Below are 25342 nucleotides of genomic sequence, written 5' to 3'. Positions count from 1 at the left end.
TGAAAAAGTGACATCAACTGCCCTGAGCCAGTTTTTTAAACAAAATCTTTGAAACTGTGTTGACTTTCAGAAAATCCACTTTTGGCCTCTTTCAAGCCTGAAACGTATTTTAAGAACATAATAGGCTACATTAAACCAGTAAAGGTGGGTACGCATCAGGTTCTAATGAAAACATCATGAAACAATGAAATCAACTGCCCTGAGCCAGTTTTTTGAAGAAAATCCTTGAAACTATGTTGACTTTCACAAAATCCACTTTTGGCCTCTTCCAAGCCTGAAACGTATTTTAAGAGGATAAAAGGCTGAGAATGTACCGTAAACCAGTAAAGGTGGGTAAGCAGGTTGTAATGAAAACATCATGAAACAGTGACATCAACTGCCCTGAGCCAGTTTTCTGAAACTATGTTGACTTTCACAAAATCCACTTTTGGCCTCTTCCAAGCCTGAAACGTATTTTAAGAGTATAAAAGGCTGAGAATGTACCGTAAACCAGTGAAGGTGGGTAAGCAGGTTGTAATGAAAACATCATGAAACAGTGAAATCAACTGCCCTGAGCCAGTTTTTGGAAACTATGTTGACTTTCACAAAATCCGCTTTTGGCCTCTTCCAAGCCTGAAACGTATTTTAAGAGCATAAAAGGCTGAGAATGTACCGTAAACCAGTGAAGGTGGGTAAAGCAGGTTATAATGAAAACATCATGAAACAGTGAAATCAACTGACCTGAGCCAGTTTTTGGAAACTGTTTACTTTCACAAAATCCACTTTTGGCCTCTTCCAAGTCTGAAACGTATTTTAAGAACATAAAAGGCTACATTAAACCAGTAAAGGTGGGTACGCATCAGGTTCTAATGAAAACATCATGAAACAATGAAATCAACTGCCCTGAGCCAGTTTTTTGAAGAACATCCTTGAAACTATGTTGACTTTCACATAATCCACTTTTGGCCTCTTCCAAGCCTGAAACGTATTTTAAGAGCATAAAAGACTAAGAATGTACCGTAAACCAAAAAAGGTGTGTAAGAATCAGTTTCTATCGAAAACATCATGAAACAGTGAAATCAACTGCCCTGAGCCAGTTTTTTGAAGCTATGTTGACTTTCACAAAATCCACTTTTGGCCTCTTCCAAGCCTGAAACGTATTTTAAGAGTATAAAAGGCTGAGAATGTACCGTAAACCAGTGAAGGTGGGTAAGCAGGTTGTAATGAAAACATCATGAAACAGTGACATCAACTGCCCTGAGCCAGTTTTTTGAAGCTATGTTGACTTTCACAAAATCCACTTTTGGCCTCTTCCAAGCCTGAAACGTATTTTAAGAGTATAAAAGGCTGAGAATGTACCGTAAACCAGTGAAGGTGGGTAAGCAGGTTGTAATGAAAACATCATGAAACAGTGAAATCAACTGCCCTGAACCAGTTTTTGGAAACTATGTTGACTTTCACAAAATCCGCTTTTGGCCTCTTCCAAGCCTGAAACGTATTTTAAGAGCATAAAAGGCTGAGAATGTACCGTAAACCAGTGAAGGTGGGTAAGCAGGTTATAATGAAAACATCATGAAACAGTGAAATCAACTGACCTGAGCCAGTTTTTGGAAACTGTTTACTTTCACAAAATCCACTTTTGGCCTCTTCCAAGTCTGAAACGTATTTTAAGAACATAAAAGGCTACATTAAACCAGTAAAGGTGGGTACGCATCAGGTTCTAATGAAAACATCATGAAACAATGAAATCAACTGCCCTGAGCCAGTTTTTTGAAGAACATCCTTGAAACTATGTTGACTTTCACATAATCCACTTTTGGCCTCTTCCAAGCCTGAAACGTATTTTAAGAGCATAAAAGACTAAGAATGTACCGTAAACCAAAAAAGGTGTGTAAGAATCAGTTTCTATCGAAAACATCATGAAACAGTGAAATCAACTGCCCTGAGCCAGTTTTCTGAAACTATGTTGACTTTCACAAAATCCACTTTTGGCCTCTTCCAAGCCTGAAACGTATTTTAAGAGCATAAAAGGCTGAGAATGTACCGTAAACAAGTAAAGGTGGGTAAGCAGGTTGTAATGAAAACATCATGAAACAGTGAAATCAACTGCCCTGAGCCAGTTTTTGGAAACTATGTTGACTTTCACAAAATCCGCTTTTGGCCTCTTCCAAGCCTGAAACGTATTTTAAGAGCATAAAAGGCTGAGAATGTACCGTAAACCAGTGAAGGTGGGTAAGCAGGTTATAATGAAAACATCATGAAACAGTGAAATCAACTGACCTGAGCCAGTTTTTGGAAACTGTTTACTTTCACAAAATCCACTTTTGGCCTCTTCCAAGTCTGAAACGTATTTTAAGAACATAAAAGGCTACATTAAACCAGTAAAGGTGGGTACGCATCAGGTTCTAATGAAAACATCATGAAACAATGAAATCAACTGCCCTGAGCCAGTTTTTTGAAGAACATCCTTGAAACTATGTTGACTTTCACATAATCCACTTTTGGCCTCTTCCAAGCCTGAAACGTATTTTAAGAGCATAAAAGACTAAGAATGTACCGTAAACCAAAAAAGGTGTGTAAGAATCAGTTTCTATCGAAAACATCATGAAACAGTGAAATCAACTGCCCTGAGCCAGTTTTCTGAAACTATGTTGACTTTCACAAAATCCACTTTTGGCCTCTTCCAAGCCTGAAACGTATTTTAAGAGCATAAAAGGCTGAGAATGTACCGTAAACAAGTAAAGGTGGGTAAGCAGGTTGTAATGAAAACATCATGAAACAGTGAAATCAACTGCCCTGAGCCAGTTTTTGGAAACTATGTTGACTTTCACAAAATCCGCTTTTGGCCTCTTCCTAGCCTGAAACGTATTTTAAGAGCATAAAAGGCTGAGAATGTACCGTAAACCAGTGAAGGTGGGTAAGCAGGTTATAATGAAAACATCATGAAACAGTGAAATCAACTGACCTGAGCCAGTTTTTGGAAACTGTTTACTTTCACAAAATCCACTTTTGGCCTCTTCCAAGTCTGAAACGTATTTTAAGAACATAAAAGGCTACATTAAACCAGTAAAGGTGGGTACGCATCAGGTTCTAATGAAAACATCATGAAACAATGAAATCAACTGCCCTGAGCCAGTTTTTTGAAGAACATCCTTGAAACTATGTTGACTTTCACATAATCCACTTTTGGCCTCTTCCAAGCCTGAAACGTATTTTAAGAGCATAAAAGACTAAGAATGTACCGTAAACCAAAAAAGGTGTGTAAGAATCAGTTTCTATCGAAAACATCATGAAACAGTGAAATCAACTGCCCTGAGCCAGTTTTCTGAAACTATGTTGACTTTCACAAAATCCACTTTTGGCCTCTTCCAAGCCTGAAACGTATTTTAAGAGCATAAAAGGCTGAGAATGTACCGTAAACAAGTAAAGGTGGGTAAGCAGGTTGTAATGAAAACATCATGAAACAGTGAAATCAACTGCCCTGGGCCAGTTTTTTGAAGAAAATCTTTGAAACTGTGTTGACTTTCAGAAAATCCACTTTTGGCCTCTTTCAAGCCTGAAACGTATTTTAAGAGGATAAAAGGCTGAGAATGTACCGTAAACCAGTAAAGGTGGGTAAGCAGGTTGTAATGAAAACATCATGAAACAGTGACATCAACTGCCCTGAGCCAGTTTTCTGAAACTATGTTGACTTTCACAAAATCCACTTTTGGCCTCTTTCAAGCCTGAAACGTATTTTAAGAGGATAAAAGGCTGAGAATGTACCGTAAACCAGTAAAGGTGGGTAAGCAGGTTGTAATGAAAACATCATGAAAAAGTGACATCAACTGCCCTGAGCCAGTTTTTTGAAGAAAATCTTTGAAACTGTGTTGACTTTCAGAAAATCCACTTTTGGCCTCTTTCAAGCCTGAAACGTATTTTAAGAGGATAAAAGTCTGAGAATGTACCGTAAACCAGTAAAGGTGGGTAAGCAGGTTGTAATGAAAACATCATGAAAAAGTGACATCAACTGCCCTGAGCCAGTTTTTGGAAACTGTTTACTTTCACAAAATCTACTTTTGGCCTCTTCCAAGTCTGAAACGTATTTTAAGAGCATAAAAGGCTACCAGTAAAGGTGGGTACGCATCAGGTTCTAATGAAAACATCATGAAACAATGAAATCAACTGCCCTGAGCCAGTTTTTTGAAGAACATCCTTGAAACTATGTTGACTTTCACATAATCCACTTTTGGCCTCTTCCAAGTCTGAAACGTATTTTAAGAACATAATAGGCTGAGAATGTACTGTAAACCAAAAAAGGTGTGTAAGAATCAGTTTCTATCGAAAACATCATGAAACAGTGAAATCAACTGCCCTGAGCCAGTTTTCTGAAACTATGTTGCCTTTCAGAAAATCCACTTTTGGCCTCTTTCAAGCCTGAAACGTATTTTAAGAGGATAAAAGGCTGAGAATGTACCGTAAACCAGTAAAGGTGGGTAAGCAGCTTGTAATGAAAACATCATGAAACAGTGACATCAACTGCCCTGAGCCAGTTTTCTGAAACTATGTTGACTTTCACAAAATCCACTTTTGGCCTCTTCCAAGCCTGAAACGTATTTCAAGAGGATAAAAGGCTGAGAATGTACCGTAAACCAGTAAAGGTGGGTAAGCAGCTTGTAATGAAAACATCATGAAACAGTGACATCAACTGCCCTGAGCCAGTTTTCTGAAACTATGTTGACTATCACAAAATCCGCTTTTGGCCTCTTCCAAGCCTCAAACGTATTTTAAGAGCATAAAAGGCTGAGAATGTACCGTAAACCAGTGAAGGTGGGTAAGCAGGTTGTAATGAAAACATCATGAAACAGTGACATCAACTGACCTGAGCCAGTTTTTGGAAACTGTTTACTTTCACAAAATCCACTTTTGGCCTCTTTCAAGCCTGAAACGTATTTTAAGAACATAATAGGCTACATTAAACCAGTAAAGGTGGGTACGCATCAGGTTCTAATGAAAACATCATGAAACAATGAAATCAACTGCCCTGAGCCAGTTTTTTGAAGAAAATCCTTGAAACTATGTTGACTTTCAGAAAATCCACTTTTGGCCTCTTTCAAGCCTGAAACGTATTTTAAGAGGATAAAAGGCTGAGAATGTACCGTAAACCAGTAAAGGTGGGTAAGCAGGTTCTAATGAAAACATCATGAAACAGTGACATCAACTGCCCTGAGCCAGTTTTCTGAAACTATGTTGACTTTCACAAAATCCACTTTTGGCCTCTTCCAAGTCTGAAACGTATTTTAAGAGCATAAAAGGCTGAGAATGTACCATAAACCAGTAAAGGTGGGTAAGCAGGTTGTAATGAAAACATCATGAAACAGTGAAATCAACTGCCCTGAGCCAGTTTTTTGAACAAAATCTTTGAAACTGTGTTGACTTTCAGAAAATCCACTTTTGGCCTCTTTCAAGCCTGAAACGTATTTTAAGAACATAATAGGCTACATTAAACCAGTAAAGGTGGGTACGCATCAGGTTCTAATGAAAACATCATGAAACAATGAAATCAACTGCCCTGAGCCAGTTTTTTGAAGAAAATCCTTGTAACTATGTTGACTTTCACAAAATCCACTTTTGGCCTCTTCCAAGCCTGAAATGTATTTTAAGAGGATAAAAGGCTGAGAATGTACCGTAAACCAGTAAAGGTGGGTAAGCAGGTTGCAATGAAAACGTCATGAAACAGTGACATCAACTGCCCTGAGCCAGTTTTCTGAAACTATGTTGACTTTCACAAAATCCACTTTTGGCCTCTTCCAAGCCTGAAACGTATTTTGAGAGCATAAAAGGCTGAGAATGTACCGTAAACCAGTAAAGGTGGGTAAGCAGGTTGTAATGAAAACATCATGAAAAAGTGACATCAACTGCCCTGAGCCAGTTTTTTAAACAAAATCTTTGAAACTGTGTTGACTTTCAGAAAATCCACTTTTGGCCTCTTTCAAGCCTGAAACGTATTTTAAGAACATAATAGGCTACATTAAACTAGTAAAGGTGGGTACGCATCAGGTTCTAATGAAAACATCATGAAACAATGAAATCAACTGCCCTGAGCCAGTTTTTTGAAGAAAATCCTTGAAACTATGTTGACTTTCACAAAATCCACTTTTGGCCTCTTCCAAGCCTGAAACGTATTTTAAGAGGATAAAAGGCTGAGAATGTACCGTAAACCAGTAAAGGTGGGTAAGCAGCTTGTAATGAAAACATCATGAAACAGTGACATCAACTGCCCTGAGCCAGTTTTCTGAAACTATGTTGACTATCACAAAATCCGCTTTTGGCCTCTTCCAAGCCTCAAACGTATTTTAAGAGCATAAAAGGCTGAGAATGTACCGTAAACCAGTGAAGGTGGGTAAGCAGGTTGTAATGAAAACATCATGAAACAGTGACATCAACTGACCTGAGCCAGTTTTTGGAAACTGTTTACTTTCACAAAATCCACTTTTGGCCTCTTTCAAGCCTGAAACGTATTTTAAGAACATAATAGGCTACATTAAACCAGTAAAGGTGGGTACGCATCAGGTTCTAATGAAAACATCATGAAACAATGAAATCAACTGCCCTGAGCCAGTTTTTTGAAGAAAATCCTTGAAACTATGTTGACTTTCAGAAAATCCACTTTTGGCCTCTTTCAAGCCTGAAACGTATTTTAAGAGGATAAAAGGCTGAGAATGTACCGTAAACCAGTAAAGGTGGGTAAGCAGGTTCTAATGAAAACATCATGAAACAGTGACATCAACTGCCCTGAGCCAGTTTTCTGAAACTATGTTGACTTTCACAAAATCCACTTTTGGCCTCTTCCAAGTCTGAAACGTATTTTAAGAGCATAAAAGGCTGAGAATGTACCATAAACCAGTAAAGGTGGGTAAGCAGGTTGTAATGAAAACATCATGAAACAGTGAAATCAACTGCCCTGAGCCAGTTTTTTGAACAAAATCTTTGAAACTGTGTTGACTTTCAGAAAATCCACTTTTGGCCTCTTTCAAGCCTGAAACGTATTTTAAGAACATAATAGGCTACATTAAACCAGTAAAGGTGGGTACGCATCAGGTTCTAATGAAAACATCATGAAACAATGAAATCAACTGCCCTGAGCCAGTTTTTTGAAGAAAATCCTTGTAACTATGTTGACTTACACAAAATCCACTTTTGGCCTCTTCCAAGCCTGAAATGTATTTTAAGAGGATAAAAGGCTGAGAATGTACCGTAAACCAGTAAAGGTGGGTAAGCAGGTTGCAATGAAAACATCATGAAACAGTGACATCAACTGCCCTGAGCCAGTTTTCTGAAACTATGTTGACTTTCACAAAATCCACTTTTGGCCTCTTCCAAGCCTGAAATGTATTTTGAGAGCATAAAAGGCTGAGAATGTACCGTAAACCAGTAAAGGTGGGTAAGCAGGTTGTAATGAAAACATCATGAAAAAGTGACATCAACTGCCCTGAGCCAGTTTTTTAAACAAAATCTTTGAAACTGTGTTGACTTTCAGAAAATCCACTTTTGGCCTCTTTCAAGCCTGAAACGTATTTTAAGAACATAATAGGCTACATTAAACTAGTAAAGGTGGGTACGCATCAGGTTCTAATGAAAACATCATGAAACAATGAAATCAACTGCCCTGAGCCAGTTTTTTGAAGAAAATCCTTGAAACTATATTGACTTTCACAAAATCCACTTTTGGCCTCTTCCAAGCCTGAAACGTATTTTAAGAGGATAAAAGGCTGAGAATGTACCGTAAACCAGTAAAGGTGGGTAAGCAGGTTGCAATGAAAACATCATGAAACAGTGACATCAACTGCCCTGAGCCAGTTTTTTAAACAAAATCTTTGAAACTGTGTTGACTTTCAGAAAATCCACTTTTGGCCTCTTTCAAGCCTGAAACGTATTTTAAGAACATAATAGGCTACATTAAACTAGTAAAGGTGGGTACGCATCAGGTTCTAATGAAAACATCATGAAACAATGAAATCAACTGCCCTGAGCCAGTTTTTTGAAGAAAATCCTTGAAACTATATTGACTTTCACAAAATCCACTTTTGGCCTCTTCCAAGCCTGAAACGTATTTTAAGAGGATAAAAGGCTGAGAATGTACCGTAAACCAGTAAAGGTGGGTAAGCAGGTTGCAATGAAAACATCATGAAACAGTGACATCAACTGACCTGAGCCAGTTTTTGGAAACTGTTTACTTTCACAAAATCCACTTTTGGCCTCTTCCAAGTCTGAAACGTATTTTAAGAACATAAAAGGCTACATTAAACCAGTAAAGGTGGGTACGCATCAGGTTCTAATGAAAACATCATGAAACAATGAAATCAACTGCCCTGAGCCGGTTTTTTGAAGAACATCCTTGAAACTATGTTGACTTTCACATAATCCACTTTTGGCCTCTTCCAAGCCTGAAACGTATTTTAAGAGCATAAAAGGCTGAGAATGTACCGTAAACCAGTAAAGGTTGGTAATCATCAGGTTCTAATGAAAACATCATGAAACAATGAAATCAACTGCCCTGAGCCAGTTTTTTGAAGAAAATCCTTGAAACTATGTTGACTTTCACAAAATCCACTTTTGGCCTCTTCCAAGCCTGAAACGTATTTTAAGAGGATAAAAGGCTGAGAATGTACTGTAAACCAAAAAAGGTGTGTAAGAATCAGTTTCTATCGAAAACATCATGAAACAGTGAAATCAACTGCCCTGAGCCAGTTTTCTGAAACTATGTTGCCTTTCAGAAAATCCACTTTTGGCCTCTTTCAAGCCTGAAACGTATTTTAAGAGCATAAAAGGCTAAGAATGTACCGTAAACCAATAAAGGTGTGTAAGAATCAGTTTCTATCGAAAACATCATGAAACAGTGAAATCAACTGCCCTAAGCCAGTTTTTTGAAACTATGTTTAGTTTCACAAAATCCACTTTTTTGAAGAAAATCTTTGAAACTGTTGACTTTCAGAAAATCCACTTTTGGCCTCTTCCAAGCCTGAAACTTATTTTAAGAGCATAAAAGGCTGAGAATGTACCGTAAACCAGTAAAGATGGGAAAGCAGGTTGTAATGAAAACATCATGAAACAGTGAAATCAACTGCCCTGAGCCAGTTTTTTGAAGCTATGTTGACTTTCACAATATCCACTTTTGGCCTCTTCCAAGTCTGAAACGTATTTTAAGAGCATAAAAGGCTGAGAATGTACCGTAAACCAGTAAAGGTGGGTAAGCAGGTTGTAATGAAAACATCGTGAAAGAGTGAAATCAACTGTCCTGAGGCAGTTCTTTGAAGAAAATCTTTGAAACTATGTTTACTTTCACAAAATCAACTTTTGGCCTCCTCTCTGCCTGAAACGTCTTTTAAGAGCATAAAAAGTGAAAATGCATCTCTAGGCAGGAAAGTGCTGAAAGCTGCAGGTATTCATGAACATGACATCAGACTGTGAAATCAACTGTCCTGAGGCAGTTCTTTGAAGAAAATCTTTGAAACTATGTTTACTTTCACAAAATCAACTTTTGGCCTCCTCTCTGCCTGAAACGTCTTTTAAGAGCATAAAAAGTGAAAATGCATCTCTAGGCAGGAAAGTGCTGAAAGCTGCAGGTATTCATGAGAATGACATCAAACTGTGGAATCAACTGTCCTGAGGCAGTTCTTTGAAGAAAATCTTTGAAACTATGTTTACTTTCACAAAATCAACTTTTGGCCTCCTCTCTGCCTGAAACGTCTTTTAAGAGCATAAAAAGTGATAATGCATCTCTAGGCAGGAAAGTGCTGAAAGCTGCAGGTATTCATGAACATGACATCAGACTGTGAAATCAACTGTCCTGAGGCAGTTCTTTGAAGAAAATCTTTGAAACTATGTTTACTTTCACAAAATCAACTTTTGGCCTCCTCTCTGCCTGAAACATCTTTAAGAGCATAAAAAGTGAAAATGCATCTCTAGGCAGGAAAGTGCTGAAAGCTGCAGGTATTCATGAGAATGACATCAAACTGTGGAATCAACTGTCCTGAGGCAGTTCTTTGAAGAAAATCTTTGAAACTATGTTTACTTTCACAAAATCAACTTTTGGCCTCCTCTCTGCCTGAAACGTCTTTTAAGAGCATAAAAAGTGAAAATGCATCTCTAGGCAGGAAAGTGCTGAAAGCTGCAGGTATTCATTAGAATGACATCAAACTGTGGAATCAACTGTCCTGAGGCAGTTCTTTGAAGAAAATCTTTGAAACTATGTTTACTTTCACAAAATCAACTTTTGGCCTCCTCTCTGCCTGAAACGTCTTTTAAGAGCATAAAAAGTGAAAATGCATCTCTAGGCAGGAAAGTGCTGAAAGCTGCAGGTATTCATGAACATGACATCAGACTGTGAAATCAACTGTCCTGAGGCAGTTATTTGAAGAAAATCTTTGAAACTATGTTTACTTTCACAAAATCAACTTTTGGCCTCCTCTCTGCCTGAAACGTCTTTTAAGAGCATAAAAAGTGAAAATGCATCTCTAGGCAGGAAAGTGCTGAAAGCTGCAGGTATTCATGAACATGACATCAGACTGTGAAATCAACTGTCCTGAGGCAGTTCTTTGAAGAAAATCTTTGAAACTATGTTTACTTTCACAAAATCAACTTTTGGCCTCCTCTCTGCCTGAAACGTCTTTTAAGAGCATAAAAAGTGAAAATGCATCTCTCGGCAGGAAAGTGCTGAAAGCTGCAGGTATTCATGAACATGACATCAGACTGTGAAATCAACTGTCCTGAGGCAGTTCTTTGAAGAAAATCTTTGAAACTATGTTTACTTTCACAAAATCAACTTTTGGCCTCCTCTCTGCCTGAAACGTCTTTTAAGAGCATAAAAAGTGAAAATGCATCTCTAGGCAGGACAGTGCTGAAAGCTGCAGGTATTCATTAGAATGACATCAAACTGTGGAATCAACTGTCCTGAGGCAGTTCTTTGAAGAAAATCTTTGAAACTATGTTTACTTTCACAAAATCAACTTTTGGCCTCCTCTCTGCCTGAAACGTCTTTAAGAGCATAAAAAGTGAAAATGCATCTCTAGGCAGGAACGTGCTGAAAGCTGCAGGTATTCATGAACATGACATCAGACTGTGAAATCAACTGTCCTGAGGCAGTTATTTGAAGAAAATCTTTGAAACTATGTTTACTTTCACAAAATCAACTTTTGGCCTCCTCTCTGCCTGAAACGTCTTTTAAGAGCATAAAAAGTGAAAATGCATCTCTAGGCAGGAAAGTGCTGAAAGCTGCAGGTATTCATGAACATGACATCAGACTGTGAAATCAACTGTCCTGAGGCAGTTCTTTGAAGAAAATCTTTGAAACTATGTTTACTTTCACAAAATCAACTTTTGGCCTCCTCTCTGCCTGAAACGTCTTTTAAGAGCATAAAAAGTGAAAATGCATCTCTAGGCAGGACAGTGCTGAAAGCTGCAGGTATTCATTAGAATGACATCAAACTGTGGAATCAACTGTCCTGAGGCAGTTCTTTGAAGAAAATCTTTGAAACTATGTTTACTTTCACAAAATCAACTTTTGGCCTCCTCTCTGCCTGAAACGTCTTTAAGAGCATAAAAAGTGAAAATGCATCTCTAGGCAGGAACGTGCTGAAAGCTGCAGGTATTCATGAACATGACATCAGACTGTGAAATCAACTGTCCTGAGGCAGTTCTTTGAAGAAAATCTTTGAAACTATGTTTACTTTCACAAAATCAACTTTTGGCCTCCTCTCTGCCTGAAACGTCTTTTAAGAGCATAAAAAGTGAAAATGCATCTCTAGGCAGGACAGTGCTGAAAGCTGCAGGTATTCATTAGAATGACATCAAACTGTGGAATCAACTGTCCTGAGGCAGTTCTTTGAAGAAAATCTTTGAAACTATGTTTACTTTCACAAAATCAACTTTTGGCCTCCTCTCTGCCTGAAACGTCTTTTAAGAGCATAAAAAGTGAAAATGCATCTCTAGGCTGGAAAGTGCTGAAAGCTGCAGGTATTCATGAGAATGACATCAAACTGTGGAATCAACTGTCCTGAGGCAGTTATTTGAAGAAAATCTTTGAAACTATGTTTACTTTCACAAAATCAACTTTTGGCCTCCTCTCTGCCTGAAACGTCTTTAAGAGCATAAAAAGTGAAAATGCATCTCTAGGCAGGAAAGTGCTGAAAGCTGCAGGTATTCATGAGAATGACATCAAACTGTGGAATCAACTGTCCTGGGGCAGTTCTTTGAAGAAAATCTATGAAACTATGTTGACTTTCACAAAATCCACTTTTGGCCTCTTCCAAGTCTGAAACGTATTTTAAGAGCATAAAAGGCTGAGAATGTACCGTAAATTAGTAAAGGTGGGTAAGCAGGTTGTAATGAAAACATCATGAAACAGTGAAATCAACTGCCCTGAGCCAGTTTTCTGAAACTATGTTGACTTTCACAAAATACACTTTTGGCCTCTTCCAAGCCTGAAACGTATTTTAAGAGCAGAAAAGGCTGAGAATGTACCGTAAACCAGTAAAGGTGGGTAAGCAGGTTGTAATGAAAACATCATGAAACAGTGAAATTAACTGACCTGAGCCAGTTTTTTGAAACTATGTTGACTTTCACAAAATCCACTTTTGGCCTCTTCCAAGCTTGAAACGTATTTTAAGAGCAGAAAAGGATGAGAATGTACCGTAAACCAGTAAAGGTGGGTAAGCAGGTTGTCATGAAAACATCATGAAACAGTGACATCAACTGCCCTGAGCCAGTTTTTGGAAACTTTACTTTCACAAAATCCACTTTTGGCCTCTTCCAAGTCTGAAACGTATTTTAAGAGCATAAAAGGCTGAGAATGTACCGTAAATTAGTAAAGGTGGGTCAGCAGGTTGTAATGAAAACATCATGAAACAGTGAAATCAACTGCCCTGAGCCAGTTTTTTGAAGAAAATCTTTGAAACTGTGTTGACTTTCAGAAAATCCACTTTTGGCCTCTTTCAAGCCTGAAACGTATTTTAAGAGGATAAAAGGCTGAGAATGTACCGTAAACCAGTAAAGGTGGGTAATCAGGTTGTAATGAAAACATCATGAAATAGTGAAATCAACTGCCCTGAGCCAGTTTTCTGAAACTGTTTACTTTCACAAAATCCACTTTTGGCCTCTTCCAAGTCTGAAACGTATTTTAAGAACATAAAAGGCTACATTAAACCAGTAAAGGTGGGTACGCATCAGGTTCTAATGAAAACATCATGAAACAATGAAATCAACTGCCCTGAGCAAGTTTTTTGAAGAACATCCTTGAAACTATGTTGACTTTCACATAATCCACTTTTGGCCTCTTCCAAGCCTGAAACGTATTTTAAGAGCATAAAAGGCTGAGAATGTACCGTAAACCAGTAAAGGTGGGTAAGCAGGTTGTAATGAAAACATCATGAAAAAGTGACATCAACTGCCCTGAGCCAGTTTTTGGAAACTGTTTACTTTCACAAAATCCACTTTTGGCCTCTTCCAAGTCTGAAACGTATTTTAAGAGCATAAAAGGCTAAGACTGTACTGTAAACCAAAAAAGGTGTGTAAGAATCAGTTTCTATCGAAAACATCATGAAACAGTGAAATCAACTGCCCTGAGCCAGTTATTGGAAACTATGTTGACTTTCACAAAATCCGCTTTTGGCCTCTTCCAAGCCTGAAACGTATTTTAAGAGCATAAAAGGCTGAGAATGTACCGTAAACCTGTAAAGGTGGGTAAGCAGGTTGTAATGAAAACATCATGAAACAGTGAAATCAACTGCCCTGAGCCAGTTTTTTGAAGAAAATCTTTGAAACTGTGTTGACTTTCAGAAAATCCACTTTTGGCCTCTTTCAAGCCTGAAACGTATTTTAAGAGGATAAAGGGCTGAGAATGTACCGTAAACCAGTAAAGGTGGGTAATCAGGTTGTAATGTAAACATCATGAAACAGTGAAATCAACTGCCCTGAGCCAGTTTTCTGAAACTGTTTACTTTCACAAAATCCACTTTTGGCCTCTTCCAAGTCTGAAACGTATTTTAAGAGCATAAAAGGCTAAGAATGTACCGTAAACCAAAAAAGGTGTGTAAGAATCAGTTTCTATCGAAAACATCATGAAACAGTGAAATCAACTGCCCTGAGCCAGTTTTTGGAAACTATGTTGACTTTCACAAAATCCGCTTTTGGCCTCTTCCAAGCCTGAAACGTATTCTAAGAGCATAAAAGGCTGAGAATGTACCGTAAACCAGTAAAGGTGGGTAATCATCAGGTTCTAATGAAAACATCATGAAACTGAACTGCCCCGAGCCAGTTTTTTGAAGAAAACCTTTGAAAGTATTTTGACTTTCACAAAATTCACTTTTGTTGAAGAAAATCTTTGAAACTATATTGACTGTCACAAAATCCACTTTTTTTTTCTTCTTCCAAGCCTGAAACGTATTTTAAGAGCATAAAAGGCTAAGAATGTACCGTAAACCAATAAAGGTGTGTAAGAATCAGTTTCTATCGAAAACATCATGAAACAGTGAAATCAACTGCCCTAAGCTAGTTTTTTGAAACGATGTTTACTTTCACAAAATCCACTTTTAGCCTCTTTCAAGCCTGAAACGTCTTTTAAGAGCATAAAAGGCTGAGATTGTACCTTGAACCAGTAAAGACTGCTACTGGTACATTTAGTTACTGCTACTGGTACTTTTAGTTACTGTTACTGGTACTGTTAGTTACTGCTACTGGTACTTTTGGTTACTGCTGCTGTTACTTTTGGTTACTGCTGCTGGTACTTTTAGTTACTGCTACTAGTACTTTTAGTTACTACTACTGGTACTTTTGGGTACTACTACTGGTACTTTTGGGTACTGCTGCTGGTACTTTTAGTTACTGCTACTGGTACTTTTAGTTACTGCTACTGGTACTTTCAGTTACTGCTACTGGTATTTTTAGTTACTGCTACTGGTACTTTTAGTTACTGCTACTGGTACTTTTAGTTACTGCTGCTGGTACTTTTGGTTACTGCTGCTGGTACTTTCAGTTACTGCCACTGGTACTTTTGGTTACTACTACTGGTACTTTTAGTTACTGCTGCTGGTACTTTTAGTTACTACTACTGGTACTTTTGGTTACTACTACTGGTACTTTTAGTTACTGCTACTGGTACTTTTAGTTACTGCTGCTGGTACTTTTAGTTACTGCTACTTTTAGTTACTGCTACTTGTACTTTTGGTTACTACTACTGGTGCTTTTAGTTACTGCTACTGGTACTTTTAGTTACTGCTATTGTTACTTTTAGTTACTGCTACTGGTACTTTTAGTTACTGCTGACGGTACTTTTAGTTACTGCTACTGGTACTTTTGGTTACTACTACTGGTGCTTTTAGTTACGACTGGTACTTTTAGTTTTAAAAAAGTGAAACCAACACTGCGACAATGTAAAGTGACGTTTCTGTCTGAGCTGGGAAACAGGTCTATACAGGAGGGTGACATAACCATGGCGGGACAAATCTTATACTTCTGTCTCAAAGCCGGAACTGGCAAAATATTAAGACAATAGTTCAATAGTTTATGTTTATACTGGTACTTTTAGTTACTGCTACTGGTACTTTTGGTTGCTACTACTGGTATTTTTGGTTACTACTACTGGTACTTTTAGTTACTGCTGCTGGTACTTTTAGTTACTGCTACTGGTACTTTTGGTTACTACCACTGGTACTTTTAGTTACTGCTGCTGGTACTTTTAGTTACTGCTACTGGTACTTTTAGTTACTGCTGCTGGTACTTTTAGTTACTGCTACTGGTACTTTTGGTTACTACTACTGGTATTTTTGGTTACTACTACTGGTACTTTTATTTACTGCTACTGGTACTTTTAGTTACTGCTACTGGTACTTTTGGTTACTACCACTGGTATTTTTGGATACTACTACTACTGGTACTTTTAGTTACTGCTGCTGGTACTTTTAGTTACTGCTACTGGTACTTTTAGTTACTGCTACTGGTACTTTTAGTTACTACTACTGGTACTTTTAGTTACTGCTGCTGGTGCGTTGAGTTACTACTACTGGTACTTTTAGTTACTGCTGCTGGTACTTTTAGTTACTGCTACTGGTACTTTTAGTTACTGCTGCTGGTACTTTTAGTTACTGCTGCTGGTACTTTTGGTTAGTGCTACTGTTACGTTTAGTTACTGCTGCTGGTACTTTTAGTTACTGCTACTGGTATTTTTGGTTACTACTACTGGTACTTTTAGTTACTACTACTGGTACTTTTAGTTACTACTACTGGTACTTTTGGTTACTGCTACTGGTACTTTTAGTTACTGCTACTGGTACTTTTGGTTACTACTACTGGTATTTTTGGATACTACTACTACTGGTACTTTTAGTTACTGCTGCTGGTACTTTTAGTTACTGCTACTGGTACTTTTAGTTACTGCTGCTGGTACTTTTGGTTACTGCTGCTGGTACTTTCAGTTACTGCCACTGGTACTTTTGGTTACTACTACTGGTACTTTTAGTTACTGCTGCTGGTACTTTTAGTTACTACTACTGGTACTTTTGGTTACTACTACTGGTACTTTTAGTTACTGCTACTGGTACTTTTAGTTACTGCTGCTGGTACTTTTAGTTACTGCTACTTTTAGTTACTGCTACTTGTACTTTTGGTTACTACTACTGGTGCTTTTAGTTACTGCTACTGGTACTTTTAGTTACTGCTATTGTTACTTTTAGTTACTGCTACTGGTACTTTTAGTTACTGCTGACGGTACTTTTAGTTACTGCTACTGGTACTTTTGGTTACTGCTGCTGGTACTTTCAGTTACTACTACTGGTACTTTTGGTTACTACTACTGGTACTTTTAGTTACTGCTACTGGTACTTTTAGTTACTGCTGCTGATACTTTTAGTTACTGGTACTTTTAGTTACTGCTACTGGTACTTTTAGTTACTGCTGCTGGTACTTTTAGTTACTGGTACTTTTAGTTACTGCTACTGGTACTTTTGGTTACTACTACTGGTGCTTTTAGTTACGACTGGTACTTTTAGTTTTAAAAAAGTGAAACCAACACTGCGACAATGTAAAGTGACGTTTCTGTCTGAGCTGGGAAACAGGTCTATACAGGAGGGTGACATAACCATGGCGGGACAAATCTTATACTTCTGTCTCAAAGCCGGAACTGGCAAAATATTAAGACAATAGTTCAATAGTTTATGTTTATACTGGTACTTTTAGTTACTGCTACTGGTACTTTTGGTTGCTACTACTGGTATTTTTGGTTACTACTACTGGTACTTTTAGTTACTGCTGCTGGTACTTTTAGTTACTGCTACTGGTACTTTTGGTTACTACCACTGGTACTTTTAGTTACTGCTGCTGGTACTTTTAGTTACTGCTACTGGTACTTTTAGTTACTGCTGCTGGTACTTTTAGTTACTGCTACTGGTACTTTTGGTTACTACTACTGGTATTTTTGGTTACTACTACTGGTACTTTTATTTACTGCTACTGGTACTTTTAGTTACTGCTACTGGTACTTTTGGATACTACTACTGGTATTTTTGGATACTACTACTACTGGTACTTTTAGTTACTGCTGCTGGTACTTTTAGTTACTGCTACTGGTACTTTTAGTTACTGCTACTGGTACTTTTAGTTACTACTACTGGTACTTTTAGTTACTGCTGCTGGTGCGTTGAGTTACTACTACTGGTACTTTTAGTTACTGCTGCTGGTACTTTTAGTTACTGCTACTGGTACTTTTAGTTACTGCTGCTGGTACTTTTAGTTACTGCTGCTGGTACTTTTGGTTAGTGCTACTGTTACGTTTAGTTACTGCTGCTGGTACTTTTAGTTACTGCTACTGGTCTTTTTGGTTACTACTACTGGTACTTTTAGTTACTACTACTGGTACTTTTAGTTACTACTACTGGTACTTTTGGTTACTGCTACTGGTACTTTTAGTTACTGCTACTGGTACTTTTGGTTACTACTACTGGTATTTTTGGATACTACTACTACTGGTACTTTTAGTTACTGCTGCTGGTACTTTTAGTTACTGCTACTGGTACTTTTAGTTACTGCTACTGGTACTTTTGGTTACTACCACTGGTACTTTTAGTTACTGCTGCTGGTACTTTTAGTTACTGCTACTGGTACTTTTAGTTACTACTACTGGTACTGTTAGTTACTGCTGCTGGTACTTTTGGTTACTACAACTGGTACTTTTGGGTACTACTCCTGGTACTTTTAGTTACTGCTACTGGTACTTTTAGTTACTACCACTGATACTTTTAGTTACTGCTGCTGGTGCGTTGAGTTACTACTACTGGTACTTTTAGTTACTGCTGCTGGTACTTTTAGTTACTGCTACTGGTACTTTTAGTTACTGCTGCTGGTACTTTTAGTTACTGCTACTGCTACTTTTAGTTACTACGACTGGTACTTTTAGTTACTGCTGCTGGTACTTTTAGTTACTGCTACTGGTACTTTTAGTTACTGCTACTGGTATTTTTAGTTACTACGACTGGTACTTTTGGTTAGTGCTACTGGTACGTTTAGTTACTGCTACTGGTACTTTTAGTTACTACTACTGGTACTTTTGATTACGACTACTGGTACTTTTAGTTACTGCAACTGGTATTTTTAGTTACTATGACTGGTACTTTTGGTTAGTGCTACTGTTACGTTTAGTTACTGCTGCTGGTACTTTTAGTTACTGCTACTGGTCTTTTTGGTTACTACTACTGGTACTTTTAGTTACTACGACTGGTACTTTTAGTTACTGCTGCTGGTACTTTTAGTTACTGCTACTGGTACTTTTAGTTACTGCTACTGGTATTTTTAGTTACTACGACTGGTACTTTTGGTTAGTGCTACTGGTACGTTTAGTTACTGCTACTGGTACTTTTAGTTACTACTACTGGTACTTTTGATTACGACTACTGGTACTTTTAGTTACTGCAACTGGTATTTTTAGTTACTATGACTGGTACTTTTGGTTAGTGCTACTGTTACGTTTAGTTACTGCTGCTGGTACTTTTAGTTACTGCTACTGGTCTTTTTGGTTACTACTACTGGTACTTTTAGTTACTACTACTGGTACTTTTAGTTACTGCTACTGGTACTTTTAGTTACTGCTACAGGTACTTTTAGTTACTGCTACTGGTATTTTTAGTAACTGCTACTGGTACTTTTGGTTACTACTACTGGTACTTTTTGTTACTGCTACTGGTACTTTTAGTTACTACTACTGGTACTTTTGGTTACTACTACTGGTACTTTTGGTTACTACTTCTGGTACTTTTTGTTACTGCTACTGGTACTTTTAGTTACTGCTACTGGTACTTTTGGTTACTACTACTGGAACTGAAATCTAATTTAGAACTTTGTTTTGAGGGTTTATTTTTTACCATTATTTGTTAAATAGCCAATGGCTGTTTTGTAAAAAAAAAGAGTTTATGTTTGAATGTGTGCAACAATTTAACATGTTGTATTTTTGATAATAAAAACGAGAAAAAAAATTTGCGCCCGATCACGTCCGATCTCGGAAGCTAAGCAGAGTCGGGCCTGGTTAGTACTTGGATGGGAGGCCGCCTGGGAATACCAGGGAATACAAAGATGTGGGTAACGGTAAAAAGGGAAACAGAATCAATCAATATATCAATATTTTCTTATTATTGGAATATTAATCAATGAACTGGTTTAGGTTCGTTAACATTTTAAAATTGACCTACTGTTGTAGGTTTTAAAGAACTATGTGTTGGAGACAAACTTGCTTACGGCCATACCTCTCTGTTAGCGCCCGATCTCTTCCGATCTCGGAAGCTAAGCAGAGTCGGGCCTGGTTAGTACTTGGATGGGAGACCGCCTGGGAATAACAGGTGCTGTAAGTTTTTTCACTTCTCTCTCCAAAAGGCAGAGGACACTGCTGCTTTTTCACTTGAGAAATATGTGAGAAAAAGGCAAGATTGAAGAAGAGATGCATACAAAGATGTGGGTAACGGTAAAAAGGGAAACAGAATCAATCAATATATCAATATTTTCTTATTATTGGAATGTTAATTAATGAACTGGTTTAGTTTCGTTAATGTTTTAAAATTGACCTACTGTTGTATGTTTTAAAGAACTATGTGTTGGAGACAAACTTGCTTACGGCCATACCTCTCTGTTCGCGCCCGATCTAGTCCGATCTCGGAAGCTAAGCAGAGTCGGGCCTGGTTAGTACTTGGATGGGAGGCCGCCTGGGAATACCAGGGAATACAAAGATGTGGGTAACGGTAAAAAGGGAAACAGAATCAATCAATATATCAATATTTTCTTATTATTGGAATGTTAATTAATGAACTGGTTTAGTTTCGTTAACGTTTTAAAATTGACCTACTGTTGTAGATTTTAAAGAACTATGTGTTGGAGACAAACTTGCTTACGGCCACGCCTCTCTGATCTCTTCCTAGAGCCAGAGTGCATTGTGGGTCACACAGCTCCAGGTGTTCCTCAGACGAGGCATACTTGTTTTTCTGCTCCGGCTTTTCTCTCTACTTTACTCGTTTTCTTACATGCCCTGAGTGTTTTTTTTGTCAATTGTTTGATTTGTTCGTTCCAGTACCCCCGACAGTGTTTCACTGTTCGGGGGGAAGTGTCTAATTCCGTCGTTTTGGCGTGGTTTTCCCTCTTTTTACAATTGTTTGTAGAAGAGCGTTTTTTTTTTCCCCCTCCCCCCATGATGATTGCCTCACCTGTGTACCAAACCCTGCATGGAACAACGACGATGAACACGGACACCCCTGGTATGATTGACAAAGACGGTACGACCCTGCATGGCCTAATGACAACCCAAACGGATACCCCCTTACCGATGGCGAAAGATGGCGTGACACGGATTGGATTACCGACTACGAGTAAAGAGATGCCCACACGGGCGATAGAGAGAAGAGAGGCCCCGGCTGAAGCTGTGGTGAATAACCTGGTGGTTGCTGTGAGGAACGAGCAGGAAAATGCAGCAAGGAAAGCTGCGGAGAAGGTGAGGAGTACGAGTGATTTAAAGAGACTGACAGTAAATGTGGAGCTGGAGGGAGGAGACAATATGACTGCTATGGGTCTGATCACACAGATCCAGAAACAGTGCGGGGCTCTAATGGCGTGCAGAGCTGTCTCACCAAGGAAGTACGAACTGACTATGGCTGATTTTGCGGCAAAAGACAAATTAATGGAGGGCTTCAGGGTGGGAGACACGCAGGGTACATGCAAGCGAACTGATGAACAATGAGCTGGTGGTGTCTTTCCTGAACTTGCCTTTTTATATAACGGACGAAAGTATCCTGGCTAAATTGGCCAGCTGGGGGGTAACGGCAATTTCTGCCATACGGAGGAGAGTGTGGCCCGGCTCACGTGTGACGGACGGTACTAGATACCTGAGAGTGAGGTTTACAGAGCGCGTGCAGTCCCTGCCCTATTCCACAAAATTCGAGACTGCAGTGGGATCAGAGTATTTCAGGGTACTGCATGATGGGCAGGCTAAGATATGCAGGGGCTGCATGCAGCCGGGCCACATTCTAAGAGAATGCCCGGAGTTTCGGTGCCACAAGTGTGGCGAACAAGGGCACATTGCCAGAGAGTGTGCATCAAAGGGGAAGAAATGCAAACGATGTAACAAAATACCTGAACTCTGTATGTGTGTGGGGGAGCTGGTGACGGAGGAGGCAAAGGGGACGGAGGAGGAGGAGCTGATTGACCTGAACAGCTCTGCAGATTCCTCCGGCCCCGGGGGAGAAGACGAGGAGCAGGCACAGATGGATGAGGAGGAGGCGGGGACCAGCTGCAACGTACAGCCGATGCCGGAGATAGACCTGCTGACAGGAGGGGAGCTGATGGGCCCTAGTACCGGGCTGACACCTGGGCAGGTGGGCAGAGCAGCCGTGGAGCCAGGGACGGTGGCGAGGTCAGGGGCAGACCTGGTGGAGGAGACTGAAGGAGTGGAGAGGACGGCGGCGACGACAGCGATGCCAAACCGGGAGAGTGTCGAGGCAGGCGTGACGGAGATGGGCGCAGGAGGAGCAGTGCTGGAGCCAGTGGCCGCAGCCGTGCAGACAATGATGCTGGAAGCACTGACGACAACAACGACGCAGACGAAGCAGAGGGGCCGGCTGCAGTCCGCATCGCGGCCGAACAACCGGGTCCTGACGGCGATGGAGGAGAGCCAGAGACTGGGCACCACGGCAAAGGGCAAGCGAGTGTCGAGGGTGGCGGGCTCGGCGGCCATGACCCGAGAGAGGATGGCAGTAATAAGGGAGCACGGAGTTCCTCTGGAGACGGTCAGCACGAGCAGAAGAGGAGGGGGGGGCTCCCCCTCACCGCCTGCAGAGCCACCTTCGGGCTCGGATGACGAATATCAACCGGAAAAGACCACGCTGAGGAGGCCCAGTGCGGCTGCTAAAAACGCAAGTAGAAGGCCGAAGGGATTATATAGGGGCAAATATTGATGTGGGCTAAAATATTCCCTGTCTGCACTTGCGTGACTGCTCTCATGGCGCTATCCTCCCTCTCTCTAGTCTCGCTTAATGTTAATGGGTGCAGGAGCCAGGACAAAATAGAGGCAGTGCTAGCAAAATGTAAGTCCTCAGACATTGTATGTTTGCAAGAAACTGGCTGGGACACGGAAGTGCTTAAGAGAGTTAAAAAACTGTGGAGAGGGGAGATATACTCCCAGGTGAGAACTGGGAGAGCGCGCGGGGTGGCAGTATTAATGAGTGCGAGGCTAAAAGGATTTCACAAGGCTATTTACAACGCACCTGATGGAAGGTGCATTGGCATTGAAGTGCTCTACAAAACCGAGCTGATAAGGGTTTTTAATATACACGCGCCAAACATTGAGGAGGAGAGGAGGGGGTTCTGAATAAGTGGGTGACAAATAAAACTGTGGTGCTGGGAGATTTCAACATCACGCTCACCAGCAGTGACAACTCACACGATAAATTCAGGTGCGACACGAGCAGAAATGCTCTGAAAGAACTAATGACTCTGAAGAACTTAGTAGATGTTTGGCGCGTTTTTAATCCCGGTGTAAGAGCCTATTCGCGGCGGCAGGTGGTCTTGGGGGTACTGAAACAGTCCCGAATAGACTTGATCCTGGCAGCTGCAGGGATGATTAAGGAGGTGGAAAATATAAAATACACCTTCAACGCATGGAGCGATCATGCGTTGCTGGAAGTGAACTTGGGGACTGTAAAGGGGAAGAAAGGCAGGGGAACTTGGTGCCTGAACAACAGCCTTTTAGAGGATAAAATATATCGGAATAAAATGACAAAAATTATAAAACAGTGTGCACAGGATATCCAGGTTGTGGAGGATAAACTGATATATTGGGAGGATATAAAAATAAAAATGAAAAAATGTACTATAAGATACAGTAGGGAAAAAAGAGGGGAGGAAAAACGTGAAGAGAACAGTACGAATGCACTGTTAAATATTGAAATTGGAGAAATGGAAAAGAATAAGATGCACGGTAGTGAAAACTATGAGGTTTTAAAAAATATGTTAGCAGGTTTTGAAACAAAGCGGTGCAAAGGTGCTGCAATTAGGAGCCGCGCACAATACTTACTGGAGGGTGAGAGGAGCACTGCATTCTTCCTGGGGCTGGAGAGAGTGGCTCAGGAAAACCAGCATATTGCGGAACTGAAAAGAGAGGATGGTAAGCTGGTGAGTGGGAGCAGTGAATTGTTAACTGTGGCGCATGGTTTTTATAGCACTTTGTACAAAAAACAGAACCCTGGGAAGGTGCAGATCGAAATTATGACCAGCCAAATTAAAAAACAGATTAGCGTTGCTGAGAAGCAAGCGTGTGAGCTCCCACTCACTGAGCAAGAGATCATAGTGGCAATAAAAAGCCTGAAAAACAACAAGAGCCCAGGTGCGGACGGACTCACAGCGGAGTTCTATGCGGGTTTTTCGGAGCTACTCTCTCCAATCTTATTACAAGTCTTTGAGGACATGGCCGGGAAGGATGCAGTCTCCGATCACTTTTCGGAGGGAGTAATCACCCTGATTTTTAAAAAAAAAGGGGCAAAGGAGAGTCTGGGGAACTATAGACCGATCAGCCTGTTGAACCTGGACTACAAAGTCCTAGCTAAAGTCCTGGCCAGCAGGCTGAAAGGGGTGTTAAATAAAATTGTGTCAACAACACAGGTGTATAGTATACCGGGTAGGGATATAAACGATAACATAATAGCAGTAAAAAACCTAGTAAATAAAATAAATAAAGAGGGTGGGATTTTGTTAGGGATTGATTTAGAAAAAGCATTTGACCGGGTGGAGCATAGTTTTTTGTGGGAGGTATTACATAGATTTGGGTTTGGGGATAATTTTATAAACTGGATTAAACTTATGTACAAACAGGCTAAGAGTAGGATAAAAATAAACGGGTACTTAACTGAATGGGTAAATTTGGAAAGATCAATTAGACAGGGGTGCCCCCTGTCGGCAATGTTATATAGCCTAGTGGCAGAGCCACTAGCACTCAGCATCACCACGGATGCTGAGATTGTGGGTGTTGAAACTGAGAGAAAGAATGAAGTAAAAATAATACAGTATGCGGACGACATAAATGTGTTTTTAAAAAATAGCTCTTACTTAGAGAGAGTGATGGACAAAGTAAACAAGTACGAGTGTGCATCTGGGGCCAAAGTAAATGTGTCGAAATCTGAACTAATGGTGTTTTCGGAAAATAAAATCGACACAGCGAAATGGGGTTTTAATATTGTGACTGAAGAGAGGAAGATACTGGGTGTATGGATAGGGAAAGATAGTGTAAAAACTAGGGATAGAAATTGGTCGTGTGTAATAAAAAAAGTAAAAAATATCTGTAATTTATGGCAAGCACGCGGGCTGACCATAAGAGGAAAGGTAATTGTATCCAACGCCCTGGTTCTGTCCAAAATCAATCATATTTTGGGGTCCTGTGAGCTGCCGGACTGGGCTTTGAATGCTTTGAATAGCATCATATCCCTGTTTTTGTGGAAAGGGAAGGGTAATATGATCGCTCGTAGGACGTTAATCGCTAAGAAGAGGGAGGGGGGCTTAGATTTGATTGACATAAGTGCCAAAAGAGATGCACTTCGGGTAAAACGGATAGGACGTTTTTTGGATCAGAAGAGGCAGCACCCGTGGAAAGATGCCTTGGCTGGACTCCTGGCAGACTACGGTGAGGGAGGCGTGTACAACTTGTACGCCCTCTCTCCCAGAAATGTTTCAGGAGACTGGCCCGGGCTCTTTCGCGAAATGCTGGAGGCTTGGGACAAGTTTCTGCCCCACCTCAGACCTGACATACAACACAAGGGACATTTGATGCGGTTATCTTTTCTGAATTCTCCTTTCTTCCTCCGCAAAGGCAGGC

The 25342-nt window shown here is 40.0% G+C and overlaps 1 non-coding gene and 1 pseudogene across 1 annotated transcript; both read left to right on the top strand.

Moving 5' to 3' along the window:
* Positions 1 to 19728: 19728 nt before the first annotated feature.
* Positions 19729 to 19847, top strand: LOC142953879 (5S ribosomal RNA). The gene has a single exon (XR_012955476.1). It is a non-coding gene; the product is annotated as a 5S ribosomal RNA (ribosomal RNA).
* Positions 19848 to 20101: 254 nt separating this feature from the next.
* Positions 20102 to 20220, top strand: LOC142954152 (5S ribosomal RNA; annotated as a pseudogene).
* The last annotated feature ends 5122 nt before the right edge of the window (positions 20221 to 25342 follow it).

Source organism: Anarhichas minor, unplaced genomic scaffold (genome assembly GCF_050575085.1).
Source record: "Anarhichas minor isolate MPS153535 unplaced genomic scaffold, ASM5057508v1 ptg000018l, whole genome shotgun sequence".
NCBI lineage: Eukaryota > Metazoa > Chordata > Actinopteri > Perciformes > Anarhichadidae > Anarhichas > Anarhichas minor.
The sequence above is the reverse complement of the archived record's forward strand: the minus strand, read 5'-3'. Positions and strand labels throughout refer to the sequence as shown.